Consider the following 12,505-nt stretch of genomic DNA (forward strand, 5'->3'; position numbering starts at 1 on the left):
TTTCTTTTGGCAACAGCCATACCCATCTATATCCCCGTTTAGTCGGTCACAGAGGTTGAGAGCTTAACAATCGTCTTGAAACCGAATGAAAAGACTGAAAGTAAAGGAGATGCTGGAGCACAGAAATAAGGCAAATGCAAAATAATATTTTTCCTATTAAGATGTGTCTGCCCCACTACTTGGCTAAAATATCGAAGCAAAGAACTAACAGAAGTAAGGGACGAACTACATTTGTTTTCAAAACTATCATTCTGAGGAAGATCCTTTGCAGATCAAATGTGGTTATTTCAAAGTTGCCTTGGCTTGAATTCAAAACTCTCTTGGAATTCTACCTATTAACTGGTACAACTGGTGCACGCTGTGAATGTAGTATGATCTACAATGTGTGAAAATGAGCGATTGCTATCCATTAGTTTACATTATGTGTTTTTCAAAATTTCTACCTTAATTTTGCTGATGGAAAACATTTGCTTCACCTGGGCCAGGTTGTAACACTAAAATGCCTCGCTAATTACAACTGCTATGAGAAAAACACATTTCTTTGTAGGGAGATCCAGCAGTTCTCACTGAAATCCAACTGGTTTAGAGTCTTGGTTTGCTAAGTTTGTATCTCTGCATATTATTGTAATTAACTGCTGTTCCTGTTTTTATTTGCCACCTTGTCTCGACAACCCAGTCCCTGCTGAGTGCAGATGGCACAAATGATCTCTCCGCTGACTAGGCTGGAACAGCCTTTGTAGAAACCCTGTAAAACTTTGCTACCTAGTGAAAGTGTTACCTTTTCGCATGCTAGGTTCTCCACATCAGGGTTATCCTTTTACTCATGCATGCGCATTTACAAACGTGTGAAGATTTTATTTAAGAAGTGCGGCTGTGGTGTGGGCCAGTTGAACCTGCTTGACTGTGTGTGGAGGCTTCAGCGGGTAATCCGCCTGTGGGCTGTCCCATTCGCCCTGCAGATTGCCACGTGAGAGCCAGGATTGTGATCGCTCTCAAGAACTTCTACTCTGAGCCAACTAAGCATATCAGAGAGGTGAAACTTTCAGCCTCCGGGGAAGGATGCAGCACACATGACAATTTTGTACATTTCCCTTCGATCATGTGCCTGTCCTTGCTACAAGGTCAAGGTTGCTGGGGTACTAACTGGGGAAGTAGAGGGAGGGTGTCTTGGCTCAGCCCTCTGTGCATTCAGTCTGACGTGGACGAGGAAGCTCTGACCTTGTTCACCATCCTGAACAAATTTCAGTTATTTACTTGAATGGCAGGATTGCTCAGGTGCACTGCAAAATACAGTGAAGGCTGGGCTTGACCCTGCCACGCCAAAATTGGGGTAACGAGATTTGCTCTGTTGCCCCTCTGTAACAAGTAAAAAGCTGATTCTTCCTAGCCACATATCTCAGGGAAAGAAAGGGATGAGGAAAATTGATAGTGGTATCACTTGGGCACATAAATCTTCATCTAAGTAATATGTTCTCAGCTTTATGATTTTTAGCTTTTTAATCCAAGATGTCTTTTTTTCCTAGCATTTGTTAAAGAATCACTTCCAAAATGCTAGAAAGTCAGCCTGAGCATATTGCAGATAAAATCTGTCTCCCTTCTCCATCACGTAAAATAGAGATACAACATTTGGCCTATATTCAGTTTTTCAGGTGCTAAAAAGCTATGACAAAACTGCACAGATCGTATGATAATGGGCATATTATACAACTCTAGATCATCATATGCCCAACTTATTATTACTATTTTAGTTTTCCACAGACCACTTTTATAGCACCATCAACTTACACGTACTTCACAAACATAAAGGCTCATTGCATGCTTTTTGAATTTATAGATCAAATACAAATAAGCGGGGGAAAAAACCAGGAAAACATTTAAGAATACGCTAAGGTGTGGGGAGTACTGCTGTGAAAAGGAAAGTGAGCTGAGTTGTTTGACGGCTTTTAAAGATCATCAGCAGACTAAACTGTAGACAAGGAATTCTCCAAGGAGCACTTCCTGTTATTTTGGAGCCATCAGAGTGAAATTGGCCCTAAATTCTGACCCTTCCATGCTTGAAACATACCCAGCTGAAAAAGGACTGAGAAAGAAACTCGACTGACTAAAAAGCAGCTGCATTTGAGGAACTTGTACACAACAAAAATGGCTCAAATTTGGGCTCGAAAAGGGGTGGGGAAGCTGAAAACATAGCATCTGCTTCCCCTGGTAGGAGCAGGCAGTTGCCAGGAGGGAAGTACACAGCTACAATAGCCTTGCGATAGAGTGTGGCACCCCGAGTTCATAAATGGACTGAAATACGTGCATACAGCACTAAGCACACATATGTGAAGTTGCAAGTGGCCTTCCCTGTATTGTGCAGAGTCCAAAAGCAGAAAGAATGTAAACATGCATTTGGCAAGTGAGAGGAAGGGCAGTGTTACATAGGTTTTCCTAATACAGAAGAGGGGCTGCGATTTTATTCCTGAAAAGAAAGTAAATCGTGAGTTATATGGACAGTAAGTAAGAAGAAGGTGGGTTTAGCCACAGCATTCCCTATAGTTTTGAGAGAAGGAAGCAGGGCAGGGTTAAGGTAGAGAAGGTGAGATGCCTGTCTATTTAAGTGGCTCTTAGCGGTGGGGAGTCGTATTTCAAAGTAGAATAACTTTATTTAGGAAACAAATTGCACAATAAAACTTCAGAAATATGTAGGTCCATAAGTTAAGAAGGGGAATGGAGTAAATACAGGGTGAGATGGGAGATAGAGAGGAGAGAAGTAGAGAAGGAGTCAGAAGGAAGAGATGGTGTTTAAGTAGGAATAATTCTCTTTGCGGCAGTAGCTGTTTGTAGCCAGAGGGAGATGTGTGCCGTATTGCAGAAAGAGTCAGATTTGGCATAAATGCAGCTGAAAGCAGGGAAAAATGTAATCATAGAAACATAAAATACCAGGTTGGAAGTGACATCAAGGTCCTTAACCTTTCTTGGCAAAAGCGCGTCTCTGAGAGTGGGGAAAAGAGAAAACTTTGGAATATGCTTCTCTACTTTTCCATTTTTTAAGTCCTAAGATGAAAGCAACTTTTCAAAAAACGAAAATTAAAACCACTGAAGGGGAAGGGTAGACAGGTGGATGTCAGAGAAGAATCTGACCTTGCAGTGAGTTACTGGTTGTGCTGAAATACTGTGTCTGAGAGTGCTGCATGCACACTTATATGAGCACATCAGATGCCCCTACTGCTAGATTTTCTTTAAAAGATTTAAAAGAAGCTGTGCAGAGAGGTTACTCCTGTAGGCAGAGGAAGTAATTTCTGACACATGCAAGAATACTGAGTAGCCAGTGAGCTTGTGTAATACAATATGCAGAGCTATATACAGACAGGAAGGGATGAGATGACATGGTAGGGCCCAAACTTGGCGTTTCATGCAGAGCAGCCTCTGTGCAGCTCAGTGCAGGCTGTAGCATTGCCTCTGTCCCACCAGGTTCACGTGCAGGCGTTAGAGGACAGGCTGAGTCAATAAGAAGGCCTGTTCCAGGAGCTACGAACGCCTAACTCACAACAAACCTCACAACAAACTAGACTTTGTCGGAGTAAAACCGAAAAGAGGTTCTGGGATACACGTGAATAGATCTATACCATTGCACTGGAGTGAAAGCAGTGCGAGCAGCTGCAGTCTGTGGGAACTCAGGTACGTATATGCCATTAATTTAAGCGTGCTCCAGGATTCTGTCAACAGAGGAAGGAGAGGAGAGCTTCCCCAGGAATGTTTACTGCAGAAGAGTTACACTGATTATAAGTTACTTTAAAGTAATAAATTAATAGTGACCTTCTCTGCCAAAGTATGATTTATTACAGACTGATCTGCTTTTTTGTATAACTGTTTTACATACTAATTGCCAGTACAGTTGCCCAAGAACTGAAATATAAATATGATAGGGAGTGATTCATAGACAGCATCTAAAAGCAAAACCGAAAACCTCAAAATGTTACAAGCTTTTAGAACTAAAACATTTTAGTGCAAATCAGCAATATGTTGTATTGTCAAATTAATTATTTGAAAAGGAGTATTTATAATAAACATTGGAAAGGATCAGCGGAATAAAGGGTTTTGCTAAAGATTCCCAGTTTCAAGTAAAAATTACTCAACTCCTGCTCCTGCAAACCATTTTTTCGTATTTTGCTCATGCCTCCCAAACTCCTGCAAGTTCCAGTTTCACAAATATGTTCTGTTCCATAGATAAGATAATTATTTTGTATTTGGCCTGATGTCTACAAAAGATGCTTACTAATAAACAAGTAAATGGGCCTCCTTCTTGTTTTGAGCCTTTCAGACTATGTGAATAGTTCATTTAAAAACTGTTATTTTAGGTGGATCTGGTACCACAGCCATCCGCAAGATTGCCTAACATTTCTCATTGAGATTTTTCATTGTTTGCGTGTTGTCAAATGACAACCATTGAGATTTAAAGTTATCTTTTCATCCTGGTTTTTCTAGAATGATTCAGCAGTTACCTGAACAGGAGCGGAGGTATTCTAGATTACACATGTTAAAAAAAACCCAAACAGGTAAAGTTGTTTCACTAGGAATCTCTGACAGAGATTCCAAAACAGGTTGGAATCTCCAAAACAGGTTTTGGAATAATGGAAGAAGTTTAGGGACAGTCTTAGGAGTGTACCTGATGTCTGCCCAAGTGGCATTATCTGCCAAAGAGAAATTCACTGTCTGAGGCTTCAGTTGGGAATCTGGCACCAAAGCGGGGGAGGAAGTGATTAAAAGCTGTTGGCATGCCTATATACATAGAGCCAACTTAGAGCTGCATGGCAACTAGTTCTGATATTTGCGATATGTTAAGCAATGGACAGTATATTATCACAGAACCTGAGGATTTACTAAGGTGCACAGTAAACTGCATGTTTTGCCTTTTATAGGGACAGATGTGTCGGCTGCTCCCTTATCCCACTCCTTATCTGCTCGGTCTCAATTTCTGTTGCAAAAGGATGAATATCTAGGTTGTTCTTTCTCTCTTTACTCCTTTTCTCGTGCTCCTTGGAATGATACAGGGAACTAAGCTCACCTTGTCTTCCTCCCTTTGTCCCACCCGCCTAGCTCTTAGTATGGCTGCAAGTATTGTCCAGCCTTCCAGCTAGTAGGCAGAAAGATTTCTAGTAGGATTCATACATTCTGAAGAACTGAGTTTTGCAGTAGCCACTTGTATGTACAAAAATGTAATTCTAATCCTCTGTTGTTTTTGGCATTAATGTACCATATTCATTGAGACTGAGACAAAACTGCTGCCTCTAAGAGCCACTGATTTGGACAATTATCCGAAATCAGATTATAATAAATGGCAGTCTTAGGAATTTTGATTAACCTCTAAATAAATGTTACTTTGGAAAAACCCTGGCAAATGCATTAATGATAAGTTGTGAAGTAGTAGTAATTGCAGGCATGGCATTATAGATAGTGTAGTTAATTGATACCACCCTCTCAAACATGTACAGCACATCAGCTGCCTTGAAGCTGGAGTGATTAGAACAGTATTTACGACAGTTAAAATACATCAGGTAAGATGTGTAAAATGGAAATTTAGGGTGCTTACAACCATCAACTCACTTGGTCATTTAATGACTTTATGTTGGGCGAATATCGCGTGGCCATTAACACTTCCAGCTTTCTGACGAGGTAAGTATATACTGACCTGCTGTAATTAGATTTTAAGGAAATGTAATGTGGCCCAGGTTGAAGTCTGTAATTAATGCTATTAGTCTATACAGGAGGAAGCAATCGGTCAGGTCCAGGGATCACCCGGAGAGCAGAGTAAGGAATGGCAGGAGGTGGGCCAGGGCCAGGGCTGGAGATGAGGCCACAGCATGGCTCCTTAGTCCATCCAGGGCACAAGGCCAAAGACAGGACTGGTGACAAAGCTACGGCAAACCAGGTGCCTACCCAGGAGACAGCTGCCTGTAGCAAAGATCTACTGTCCATCCAAAGACTGCTATACTTAAAACATAGTTCTGGCTAATTAAGCCCCAGGGCTGAGCTTAAATGGAGCTCATGGGTCTGGGGGCATGGGTGTGTGGGAGGCTTATCAGGGCCATTACAGCCTGTTGCAGTCTTGACAGCTTCTTCCTTTCTCTTTCCCTTATCAATGCTTGCAGTCATGCATCTGCCTAGGTCACCTTTCCTCGTGACGGTCCTAAGGAGCAGTGTGTTTTGGATCAGTTCAGGTTGAGATGAAAAATGGAAGTGGAAAACTTCCGTGTCTTGCAGGTGTGTTTGCAGAAATGCAGTAGAGACATAGAGACGCTAGGGAAGAGTTCCCTGGCTTTGTTTTTTTGGGGGAGGACTGACACACAGTTGATGAAGAGTCCTCACTTCGTCTTGTTTCGAGCATGGCTGCAACCCTCATCAACAAGGTAGGAGAACACAAGATGTGTGTTGATGATATAGCTGCAGCAGCTCCATTGAGCCAGAGGGAGTTTTTTTCAACAAGGTGAAGGTGTTGGCAGAACAAAAAACTGGGAAGCATGCAGAGGACAGCCAGCACCAGCCACTTCTTCATCTCCCAGCACTTAAGTCCAGGCGAAAGGATTAGTTTTTGAGGGAAAGTTTTTGGTCATAGATAGTTAAAGCAACAGTCACATGACAAAAAGGAAGAAGAACAGCGGATATGTCATATTTTAGTGTATATGTTTCTACCTTCAGCAATGGTGGAAAGAGGGTGCCACCTCTGCAGAACATCAAAAAGTGACTTTTCACCCAGGAAACTTCCGTACCTGCAGCCAAGCGTCCCACATGTGGAGAGCGGTGTAATTCCATTGTCGTGGAAATCCAGGTATTTCGTGACCTGGATGAAAAGTGTAGTCTGCTGCTTGGCTGGAGGCTTCTAGCCTACAGTGACAAGAGTAGAGATCAGCCATGCCTGAAGTGGACCTTCTGCTCCTGGTTACAGGTTTTGCTCATCTTACCCCTCGGTGGCACAACAGCCACAATTTCTGTATCTCAGCCAGGCTAATCACTCGATACGAGGGCGGCGGGGCAAGGGGAAAGCTATGAAGTACAAATTAGAACTGCTGAAGTATGGCTTGGGCATACTGGCTTCTGTCACAGATGAATTAGGGAAGATAAAGTGACAGATTTGACCCACTTGGTCCAGCCATTGCAAACATAGAGCTACCAAAGACATTTAAGCATAGCTACGAGAGCTTCAGGTCTCCATTCTCTATCCCTGAGATCACAGGTTATGAAATATAATAGGACATCCTTTTCAGGAAAGAAATAACTTCAGTTTAGCTTCCTCCTGTAAATGTTCTGGGCAAGGGCTATGGGTGTAGCTGCTTGGGAAAGGGAGTTGGAATGCTCTTGGGAAAACAAAGCTGAGACTAAAACCTCGGGCTACGGAATATGCTTTGTAAATGCTGTTTTTTGGAGCAAGATTTTGCAAGTTAATGCAATTATTTTCCTAGGTTATTCGGCCAATTTAAGCCAGCTTACTTACAGTATAAATCCATAAGATCAATTTATGACCCTCTAGTTAGGAATAGCTCTTGTCCATTTTTGAATGAAAACTACTAGTCTTGAAAATTCCACCATTCTGGTAAGGACAAAATACCACTATTTAGCCCGTAAGTATAGTAAAAATAGTGTGAAATGAGCCCAAATCCTGTATTTTCTCTAGGTTGCCTTGAATGAGGTTTTGCTAACTATGTATAAAAGCAGTTCATAATTTCAAACATTTTTTTTGTTTGGTTTTTTTAAAGTAACATGATGGATTTGTTCAAGTAAAAGTTGTCTTGCTTCTGAACCCCCCAACCCCCCCGAATAACAGAAAAGCCAAAATCTCCATAAGGAAGCAGAGCTGTTCTGTGAACACTAATGTGTTCTTAGCACTTTTGTCAATTATACGAATTTGTTTTCCGGTATTAAAGCCAGCATGAAGGACTACTTTACAGTGAATAAAGTATTCAGTCTTAAGTGCTAAGAACAATTTTTGAGGCTGAAGTTTTTCCTTTGAGAGTTGTCCAAGGTTTCATTCCATGACTTCTTCCTAAAGCTACAGCTACATAAATCGGGCCAGAAGCATACCTGTTTGCACAGCTGTGACAGAGGAATGGTGAAGGAACTTCACCTTGCCAAGGGAAGGATTGCACCTCCCGCTCTCATTCCTAACTTCTTTGTCAAGGTTGATGAGTAATAATTCGCATCCTAAGAGCAGAAAATGTGGCGATGCCCCCGAGTGATTGGCTGTGATTTACGTAGCTGACCAAGAAGTAAACCTCAAGGAAAGGTGGTTTTTTTTCTTGTTTTATGTTTTTGTGAGGACAAGGAGACCACCTCTCTTTGGGAATGCTTGAACATAAGTTTACTAATGGGAAACATTATACACAGTTCCATCTATATTTTCCCAGTCATTTTCCATGCACCAATCCTCAGCCAACACAACTGGCATCACTCCCATTGAACAGACACTAATTTACACCAGCTGAGGTCCTAGATCTTATGTTACTTTTATGTTCATATACTATAGTCTGGGAAATGTCAATAAAGCACGCAGGTTTTGAAATGGGTAAGATACATGAGCATAACATAGCTATTTTGCATAAGGACTTGAATCAGAACTGTTACTTATGGCTGGCACACTATGATATGCTTTCTTTATGACCCTATCTTAAGCTGCAGCTGCCTTGACCTGAATTCTGCTGCAGTCTTCTGTTGCAAAAGATTGAGAATTCAGGCCCTGCTGCAAGTAAATAAATAAATAAAAAAGAAATAAAAGGAAGTCTTTACCAAAATGATACAATGAATTCAGCATTGTATGGCATTTAATCTTATGTTGCATCCTATTGATTTTATGCCAGACTTAATTTTTCATTTTTAAGCAAGCTGCAGACGGCAATATTGCTACCAAGAGTTGTCAGCACAATAAACAGAAGGTTTGGGGAGTAGATATGGGGAAGCTGAAATTTGTCGAATTTGGCAAGAATATGAAGATGTTCTGGGAAGCAGAGATTAGGATAACAAGCAGCTGCGAAATACTTAGCATCATTGACCGTTTAAATAATGGCGATCAAGTTTTCTGGTTTAATTAACAATTAAAATCAAGGGGCAGTTCAAGCCTATCAGAGCCATTGTGTTAGGCTGCCTGCAAACTTGGGCATGTATCTCTGCATGACTTTATTTTCAGTTAACATCTGGAAGATTTTCTTTGCCACTAAAGGCAAAAAACCCCCCCTATTTTAGTTTAAAAAATGACAGTCTGCATCCTGCAGTGTGCGTCTGCAGCAGTGGGTGGATTCTCTGGCAAATTTAATTGCCACGGAATCACACAGGGGCCTGACTATTACCGAATGGTGTGTGATAAACAAACACAGAAACTTATTTTACTAAAGTATTCTCTTCATTTAGTACTTAAATGCACTAGAAGTGGCCTTTTGAAAAGCATAGGTCATGGAACAGCAATTGCTATTGGAGTCTCTGGATTGCTTCATTGTTTATTTAACTTGACAGCAGGCTAGCTACAGTTTCACAATTTAGATCATTTATTTTTATGGTCAAAATGTTTGTACAGTAGCAAAATGGTTTAGCGTATCTCTGCAATGGGATAGTGCCTCATTCTGCAGCTGCTCTGGCTTTCTTCAGTTCAGGCTTCACGCAGAGTGGGTGCTTCAGGAACCTGGCAAACCATTAAACCAGCAGTGCTTTTGCTGTTGTGCCAGTATACTGTGCCCGTGACGAGGAAGCCTTGGGAAGCTCATTTTAGTATGATTTTCTGGTGTTTCTCCTGAGGGGAGAAAGAGATGTGCTCTGTGATTTCTCTCGGATAAAAGAGCACACGGATATGAAAGTAGAACTCAAAAGCCTCCTGAAGTGAAGAAAAGACAAAACTGTTAACGTGCTGGTGGTATTCCTTGTCTTATACTGAAGCGCATCAGTGAACGTAAGAAGTTAGCTGATAATATGAACATTTCACATTCATGGAGTCTTGGAGCAGACAGTAATAGACCTTATCTCAATCCATGATAGCCTTCTTCACCTGATGGTTATGAAGGGCTCAGATATTTTTCATGTGCACTCACAACATCTTTCTGAGACTAGTAAGTACTATGTAATAAATCAAAAGGAAAAATAAGGCCTCCCTCTGCTTCCTTTAGTGCACCTTTAGTGGCATGCTATGAGAGTACAGGAAGAAGAACAGGAAGAAGGGTGACAGGAAGGTTATTTGTAGGTGCCTTATTGGAAGGCATCTCATTTTCTCTCTGTAGCACAAGATTCCGTGTCCTAAGGAGAGTCTCAGACTCCTCTCAAGAGCTTTTGGTAAGGAACCAGGACTTTGAGCAGCAGTGGACATGTCGAACAGAGAAAGACGTATTTGTGGTGGCCCTTTCCACTGCTAGCTTCTCTGAAGTGAGCACGGGTCTTTTAGTATCTCTGGCTATTATTTCTCTTTTCAGTGGCAAAAAGGCAAATGAGCTAAAGTAGCAGCAAATATTCACTTAGCTCACTAGGGCTGTCTACAGACACAGTGCACCACATGTCCCAGTGGCAGAGAATAAGTCCTTGTGGAGTTCACCAGGAGAAGGCGAGGTCTTGCTGCCGCGGGTCCGGATACCAGGGACCAGCTTGGCCATAGGTAAATTTTCCCTCGTTGTGAATTTACTATTTGTTCAGGCTGTGTGTGTGTGTAAAAAACAAGGGCCTGGTTTTTTTTCAGCTAACAGTGGATGTTTTTTTTATCCTCTAAGAGCTCCATAAGATTGGCATTATCCTGTAGTAGTGTCACAGCCTGCAGTCATTTAATGCTTCTTCTTGTGGGGCCAGGATTCCACGCCCAAGTGCATTTAGTAGGTCAGTACAGTAATTTTAAATGTCTTTCTTTCAGTCTTTTGCCATCTTCAATTATACCTTTCCACCCTACTATTTGTGTAATTTTCTTCTGTCTGAAGTCTCTTTACTGTTGTTCTCTATTGCACAGCATGACAAATTACCCATCAAGCCATATCTTTTCAGCCCAGAAATGTGCAGTAACACAGAGTCATGGCATTATCACATGTTGTGCACTTTATTTCCTCACAGTTCATTCAAGTGTGTCACTTTATTTTCCTGCTTCCTTTTCTCATCACGAAGACTAACTGTTTTATTCTTCCTAAACTTTGGGAACAATCAGAAATGCATTACATCATTGTAAGCTCAGAGCAACACCTATACAATTCTGTATAACTTAGTGCTTCCCCGGATGGCAAAACCATGTCCATGATTCTAAGTATTTGCCAAAGCCAGTGCTTTCATCCGTGTTATACAGCTGAGTAACCTTAGCTGTGGGCAAGAGAATTATTTGTAGCCTCTGGCCACCAACCAAATTAAGTGTGAGACACCATTCACTTTGACAGGGTGCACTAGATTCTCTTGGGAGTTACGAAACTCTCTGGGCCTAATGTGCACTGTGCCCGCAGTCCCTCCTCTCCCTCTTTTTCTCCCCCTTTCCTCTTTAATCCAAGATAAATACCAGTAATTGTACAGCTTGTGCTAAGATATCTCCCAGGCATTGCAAGTGTGTGTTAGAAAAATCAATTGGAACAGCTCAGAGCATCAACAGGGCTGCAGCTGATACATACATAAAATGCATCTTTAGAAATTGTGATTAAGATGATACAGAGAAAGTTTTCTGCTAGAGCAGTCGGTCTCATTAGCATTCCATGGGGAGAGTGCGGGAGTTCAGGGGCCAGTACCTCCCGCAGCATTAATGCACGGTCTGAAGAGAACTGCAGGAGGAAATGCAAAGCTGTCCTCGTAACATATCTGAGATGTGAGACAGGATCTGTTTGGGCAAACACGCCTCGTTCTTGACACGCTATTTTATGGATCAATAGGAAGAATGGTTGATTGAAAGGGAGAAGAAGGTGAGCTAGAGTGATTAGAACTTCAGGTAATCAGGCACAGCACTAAGCCTGTGGGATGAAATTTGGTTGGAGATGACTTCATATACTTTCAAGTTGTTATTAACAAAATGCTGACTGTTTAATACCGTTAGATTTTATTATTCTCCATAATATTGATACCTAGGAAAGTATGAGGGCATAATGCAATAAGCTGAAAGAGTCGTGGTGCCAAGGATGCCAAGAGCCATTTGCAGATTCATGTTAATGGTCCAGTAGCTTGGAGAGTGGCAGATGCTAAGAGACTGGTCTTGCGATGTGCTGGAAGAGCTAAGCACTGCCAATAGCTGGTATATGCACAAGGTAGGCACCAGTCCCGAGTCTAAATTACTAATCCTAAATAAGGTTTACATCCGACCCTCTGCTGCATTTTACCATGTACTTTGCAGTATTCACCTATTCTGTGCCTATTCCAAGCCTTTCATGTTGGCTTTTAAAAAAACCCCAGGTATCAATTAGCACCACACATAATTTAATTCTGATTCTTTCTTCAAGCGTATCTTTACGTGTTCAATGGCAAGATTAGTGTAGAAAGAAAAATACATGAATGATTTAGAAAAAGTCTGACTTTTAAGTGAAAGACAAAATCTTTCTACTTC

The sequence above is a fragment of the Phalacrocorax carbo genome, chromosome Z (genome assembly GCF_963921805.1).
Source record: "Phalacrocorax carbo chromosome Z, bPhaCar2.1, whole genome shotgun sequence".
NCBI lineage: Eukaryota > Metazoa > Chordata > Aves > Suliformes > Phalacrocoracidae > Phalacrocorax > Phalacrocorax carbo.